This window comes from Eumetopias jubatus, unplaced genomic scaffold, assembly GCF_037043125.1.
Source record: "Eumetopias jubatus isolate StellerSeaLion01/CBP00866 unplaced genomic scaffold, mEumJub1_p1.0 scaffold_9, whole genome shotgun sequence".
NCBI classification, from domain to species: domain Eukaryota; kingdom Metazoa; phylum Chordata; class Mammalia; order Carnivora; family Otariidae; genus Eumetopias; species Eumetopias jubatus.
Genome location: NW_028274815.1, coordinates 57,221,670 through 57,228,936, shown reverse-complemented (window position 1 = coordinate 57,228,936; position 7,267 = coordinate 57,221,670).

The following is a 7,267-nucleotide window of genomic DNA, read 5'->3' as shown; positions in this document are numbered from 1 at the left end:
AATTGGAAAAATTCCCAAATTCTTACCCTTGGCTGGAATTCACTGAGCTGGGACTTGAGGTATTGAGATTTCGAACTTTGAGGTGTGGCTGTTTCTGATTCACTGGTTGCTCGTAGGCTTGGAGGCGCTGCACGTGGTCCAGTTAGAAATACTCCAGATGGCGTTAGTACTGTGGGGGTCTCTGGTCAATGGCATGAAATAAACAGTTTAAATGCTGAGGTCAGAGAAAGGAGGGGGGGTTTAGCTGGCAAGGGTAAGGAAAGCACCCTATCAGGACAGACAGACACACACGCAGAGGTACACACAGGCGTCCTCAATCTCATCCCAGCCCCACGGAAGTTTTCTGCTTCCAGGACCTGGCCTCTGACAACACTGTAGCTTTATCCCATCCACTCTGATCTGGCAACAGGCCAGAGAGGGGCCTCTTCCTCCATGATCATCACATTCAGTACCTGCTGGTTTATCAATCCATTCTTAGAATTCAGCTAGCCCCCTAAAATGCTGCACTGTGCAAAACAAAAACAAACAAAAAAACACATAAAGCCACTCACTAATTGGGGTGGGGTGGGCTGCCCCCATTCCCAGGTGCCCAGGTCCCCTGGCTTTGGCTGATTGCTGTGGGCTTGGTTTCTTTTCCTGCCAGTAGATCAAGAGTTTAAAACTGTAAGCTAAATGTTCCCGTTCCTGCAAATACCTGCTGACTTGGTCTGAATCTAGGTGAGGGGGCTTTTTCAAGAAGACCGGTGTTGCCAGGGACAGGGAGACCGAAAGGCACAAGAATGCTCTTTTGCCGTGGCTGTCGCTGTGTCTCCACGGTGTGACCTGCAGCGAGTCCTGGGCCTCACTTTACCCCATTTGTAAAATGGGCTGTTGTCACCTGCCTCTTACCTACCTCAGAGGGATTTGGTGAGGCAAACTGAGTGAATCCATGAAAATACCCCTTTCCACTTCTTGGATATCAAGTGCTAACACCTCCTTGCTCTTCTTATGTTTTACCCAAATGATACCTTTTTTCACGGAGGCCTCATGCTCCTGGTAAAGACAGCTTCTCTGAGCAGAACTTTGTTCTCTTGTGTGCGTTAGCAGCTCTATCATGCCACCTGTTCTCTTCGTAGGTATTTGCTAGCATCAAGTACGACCTCTTCCTGATGTTGTTCAGGTGTTCCTGAATGAACCACCCCATCTTGCAGCACGTTCTGGGTCCCTGGTTTCCCTGTGACTCCCAGACCCCAGGCACCGGCTCGGCCACCCCACAATGGGCCATTAACAGCTCTTGGATGTTTGGCCTTGGGCATTTTCTTGTTTTCCCTGTTGCTGTGGCATGGCTGTCACCCAGACCCTGCAGAAGGGGAGCACGCCCTGAAGATGTGTGTCCGTGCTGTTGAGAATGGGCGGGCGGGGACAGAGGCAGTCAAGCTCCTCCGTTTTAAAATTGGGGGTGTGTGCCTGAGTGGAAGGAGTGGGGAAGAGCCATGGGCACAGAGCTGTCCCGGCCAGTGGGAAGGCCCAATTCGCTCCAAATCTCTTTAAACCAGCCAAGCCACTCCCATCCCCTGTGAGGCCAAGGGGGACCGGGAACTGAGCTGAGAGCTGCCTGGAAACCTTGACCCTCTGGCTCCTCGCTGATCCCCTTCTGTTTTGAAAGGGGAAAGACATTGTTTGATCCCAAATTGCAAATGAACATTCACTATTTTTCCACCTTCGCCTTTGGTAGATCTTATCTTTCCTTCTTCCGTGTGTGTGTGTGTGTGTGTGTGTGTGTGTGTGTGTCTCTATATGCACACAAATGCGTATATGTATGTGTGTATCCACATTGTTTTAGCTCCAATCCAAGCAAGTTTGAATTTGGATAGAGGTGAACTAAGCACAGTGTTGTGGCTTCTGCAGACTGATTTTCCTGTGTCTAAAAGTAAATTTCACAAAACATAAAAATCAGAGCGGCACATCCAGTGAGCGCGCCTCCTGTGTCCTGAAGCCGGCAAGCCGGTAGGCAGAGTGCCGGGGCCTGGGTCAGGTGCTTCTGTATGGAATCCGCCACTACAGCTCCCTTTCCCCTGGGAGGAAGAAGGTGCCCTTTGCCTCCCTGGTTTTCAGTCTGTAGGAGCAATCAGACCAGGAGGGACCCGGCTGGGGAACATCCCACTTTCTCACTGTCTGAAGCTGTCTCCCCTGCTCTTCTAATATGTTGTCATAAATACTGTTCAAATACTGTTCAGCTCTGTTTTGTGTGCGTGACATTTGCCTTAAAACATAGCACTCCTCAAAATGAATATAGTATTTCTACTAGGATCTGCACATTCCTTTATTCCTTTCTTGTGTTGTGAAGTAGCAGTTACTGATGGAGCTCTTCTAGGGGATCACCTGGGGGTGACTGAATGGATTTTGTTCTCGCCGCTTTTAGCCAGCCTGACCTCCTGAAGCAGGGTAGGCCCACTCAGGTGGGCCAAGCTACTGCAGGGCAGTCACTGATGGGGCTCGCTGAAGGTGAGTGTCCAGCTGCTTCTGGATGCCTCCTAGTCAACACTAGCAGGACTCAAGAAAAAGTGGTGGTTTTGCTCCATACCTCCATAAAATTAAGTCTTGTTAGAACAGCTAGGTCAATAGACCTTAACTGAGCATCTGTAAACCAAGAGCCGCGCTGGAAGAATGCCCTAGTCCATAGAATTACTGAGAAAGTCCCTGCGTGAGGCACTTGCCCAGGCTTCCACCATCATCCACACCACACCCAGCCCATTCTTTTATATAATCTCATTTTCAGTGACACCACTTTCCAGCACAATTAGGGAATTTAGAAGCCTTTTTTTTAAAAAGATTTTATTTATTTATTTGAGAGAGAGAATGAGAGATAGAGAGCACAAGAGGGAAAAGGGTCAGAGGGAGAAGCAGACTCCCTGCCAAACAGGGAGCCCGACGCGGGACTCGATCCCGGGACTCCAGGATCATGACCTGAGCCGAAGGCAGTCGCTTAACCAACTGAGCCACCCAGGCGCCCTAAAAGCCTTTTATAAAAGATTATCCGACAAGCTCACACTGGAAGCCTTAGTTTCCAGGCTCTGGGGCCTCTGAAGAAACAGGTCCTATTCTGACCTGGACATTTCCAGCTCTTCATATCATACAGACACCGGTTTTAATTTCTGGACAGGCCCCAAAGGGCCGTTTACACAGACCAAGGGCCTGATGGGGCCAGTTACTAATGACCAGATTCCCGTCTTGGAGGATAGGGGTCTTGCTTCTCGGTTTTGAAGAGTGTTTGAAGGTTGAGATTGGTGCTCAGTGCTTCAGCTTTTTAATATAGCCAAATCAAGAGGAGCAATTCCATAAGCTGCCTCTTCCCAGGTGAGCAGAAAGTGTGCTGTTCTGTGGGGTCACCTGAGCCTGCTGAGGGGCAATTCCCACTGTATCAAGGAAGGACATGAGTGACATAGCAAGGAGTGTGCACTGTCTGGGCTCCATCTGAGCTCTGTTGCTTGCTTTTTCTGTGACCCCAGGCGCAACAACCCCTCTGAGCCTCAGCCTCCTTACCTTTTTTCTTTTTTTTTTTAATAAGATTTTATTTATTTGACAGCACAAGCAGGGAGAGCGGCAGGCAGAGGGAGAAGCAGACCCCCTGCTGAGCAAGGAGCCAATGAGGACTCAATCCCAGGACCCTGGAATCAGGGCCTGAGCTGAAGACAGACGCTTAACTGACTGAGCCACCTAGGCTCCCCAGCCTCCTTATCTTTAAAATGGGGACAATAATCTTACCAGGGGCATCACTCGAATGTCTCTTATTCACAGAAGAAGTGCTCTACTCATGCTTTCTCTCTTTAGCTGTATCCTCACAAGTTGCCACTCAGGATGCCGGCAACACCCTGTCATCTAGACGGAAATTTGCTTTCCTGGTCAAGCTCAACGCCTCCTCATCACATTCAGGGAAGGTGCAAGCAGGCTTAGGTGTGGGGGTTCTGGCCTACCTCCCAAACTCAGGGCCTTTGACCTGCAGTCCCCTTTACTTGGGGTTGCCAGTAAGTGAGTACATAGCAAGAGGGAGAATCTTAAGTCATTTGAAAGAAAACTTCCCCCTCTCAAAGAAAGACAGCCATGAGTCCTCACTGGCTTTTCATCGTTTCAGAGAATGGCACTGAGTATCCTAAAATTTCTCAAATCAGAGTCTCGAACCTGAATTGTGTGTCTTAGAAACAATATATAAAAGAGTATTCGGCTGAATTTTTTAGCAGATGTAGGATTATTTAGAGGAAGACACAAGACTGAGATGAGAGCCTTGGGATCCCTTGGGTGGTTTGTAACAGGTGAACTTGCCCCAAGGTCTAGGACACAACTGTCCCCAAGCTCTGCCTTTAGGGGGAAAAATCATGCATAAAGCTCAGAAGTTTTCCTTCTTTGAAAAAATAGTTTCAGGGGTGTCCTGAGCTCAGTAACGATGCAGTGTCTCTTCACTTTTTAAAAAATATAATAGTTTTATTGAAATGTAGTCCACATACCATAAAATTCACCCTTTAAAGTATACAATTCAGTGTTTTTTAGTATATTCACAGAGTTGTGCATCCATCACCACATTCTAATTCCAGAACATTTCCATTACCCCAAAAAGAAACCTAGGACCTCTTGCATCCACTAATTTGCTTTCTGTCTCTATGGATTTGCCTACTCTATAGACATTTTGTATTTATAGGTAGAGATGTTTCCTTTCATAGATACACCCCAGATAAAGAAAATTGATGTTCAAAATGTAATCACTGCCCACATTCCCACTACACTCCATTCTCCCCACACATACCCAAAGGAGATCCTATAAGATCTCCTTTTATTTTTTTGAAAGATTTTATTTATTCGACAGAGACAGCGAGAGAGGGAACACAAGCAGGGGGAGTGGGAGAGGGAGAAGCAGGCTTCCCGCGGAGCAGGGAGCCCGATGCGGGGCTCGATGCTAGGACCCTGGGATCATGACCTGAGCCGAAGGCAGATGCTTAACAACGGAGCCACCCAGGTGCCCCTGTAAGATCTTCTTAATCATTAAATAAGACTCACTCATTTTAGCGTGTTGGGCCAAAAAAAAAAGGAAGAAAAAAAAAAAGATTCCTGGTTAATGGGAACACCTAATTACTTTGAAGCACCTCTTCCCAAACATGTATACCTGATGAAGGCCTAAGCACCTAGACCACAGGCTAAATGAAAATGGGGTCTGGATTCAGGCAACCGATTCTACTAACATTCTGCTAATTGTACAGTGTGGTTCCATTGTATTCCATGTAAATGATGCTCCCTGGAGTTGGGCAATGCTTCACAATTCTACATGACAGCCCCGAATCTGGAAGTGAGTTGCAGTTAAAAGATTGGACTCACACTCAAAGCATGTTGAATGCCCTGTAAAAAAAAAAAAAATTCTAGGGGCACCTGGGTGGCTCAGTCGGCTAAGGATCCGATTCTTGGTTTTGGCTCAGGTGGTGATCTCAGGGTTGTGGATTCAAGCCCTGCATCGGGCTCTGCGCTCTGCATAGAGTCTGCTTGTTACCTTTCCCCCTGTGCCCTCCCATTCAGGCTCTCTCTCTCAAATAAGTAAATCAATCTCTTAAAAAATTATTTTTAATAAGTGGAGGCTAATGAATCTCAGAGGCAATAGGTCAAGAGGGACCTGCTTCATCAACTTTACCAGTCAGGCTGGTTTTCCCAATTGTTAGCATGCCTGTCACAAGGCATCTGGGTCTGTTGCTAGGCATTTTGTGGCATCAATGTACCTTTTGTCTCTCTAGTCTGCAGAGCACCCTGGGCAGGCTGGCTGGACTATTCATAGCCCCCCACTCCCCACTTATTTCTAGCCAAACCCCTCTAAGAGAACCGATCTCATGACAAAAGGGTGACCCCACGAGCTCCTGAGTGGTGATCCACTACATTCAGTCCTTCCAGAAACACAAGAGCAACAGTGGCCAGTACTGAAAAAGGACAGACACCAAGGAGTGAAATGGTGTATATGATACTACTACATTTATACCAACAAAACTAATGTATAGGGTTAGAAGTCAGTTTAGAAGCCTTCTGCAGGCGGAAAGAGGGGTTGGTGTTTGGAAGAGGGGCCTCTAGAAATGCTGACAATATCCTGTGTCTTGACTGGATGGGTGTCTGCTTTTCCATAACTCAGTTGTACACATAGGTTTCATGCACGTTTCTATATGTGAGTCATACTTCATTAGGAAAATAAATGGGGGTGGGGGGCAGGACCTGGTAGGAGACCTAACTGCAGTGGCCACCAGTCACTTTGGATAATCATGTCTTTTCTTAGGTGTCCTACAGCCCATCGGAAATTCTCTCAGCCAACTGCATCTTGGCCATCTAGAGCAAAGGTCAGCTAACCGTGAGCCACAGGTTAAATCCAGCCCACTGCTTGTTTTTGTTCAGCCCTCAGACACTGCTCCAGCAGACCAGCACTGTGCACCATGGAGACCATGCTTGGGTCTAGGTCCCATCCACACCAAGCAGGCCTGATCTGTGTAAGATAGGCAGTCTTTGAATAGGAAGCTGGCCCCTACTCAAAAATATGACTTATTAGAAAAACCTATGTGATTACTTCATCTTAAAATCCTCAGACACCTGCTGAGAGAGGAGAAAAAGCTACATTCACAAGGATAAATGTGGCAAAGTAGCAAGCCCTACCCAGTGGTTCTCAACCTTGAGGGCTTATTAGAATCACCTGAGCTTAAAAAAAAAGCCTCAGCTCCACCCACTGGGGGTTCTGATTCATTTGGTCTAGGTTTGGACCTGGACCTGATCGTTTACTTTTTTTTTTTTTTTAAGTCCCAGATGATCCTAATGTGCAGCCAAGCCTGCAAACCACTGGGTTAACGTAACATGGTGATTCATAAGAAATATATATTTGGTCTTTGTCCACAGTTCCTGGCTCACAATTCCCCACAACCTTGGAATTTCCTGAGCGGTAAGAGCAATGGGAGCATCTTTTATCTTAAAATTTGGTCTCTTGTCCTCAGGTCCTGAAATAACTTCAGAGCCATAGAGGTAAAACGGGCATCTTGTTATTCATAATAAGCCCTTTTCCACCACAATTGAGTTCATGTTGACGAGGTGACTTTTGGAAAGTGTCCAAGGATGGGGGCTGGTTGCCAGGGGAAGCAATCATGAATCAAGTGTTGGAACTTTCAGTCCCACCCCCTGATATCTGGGAAGGAGAGGCTGGGGGTTGAATTGATCGCCAATAGAGAGAGATTTAATTAGTCATGCCTATGTAATGAAGCCTGCATAAAAGCCCAGAAGGGCA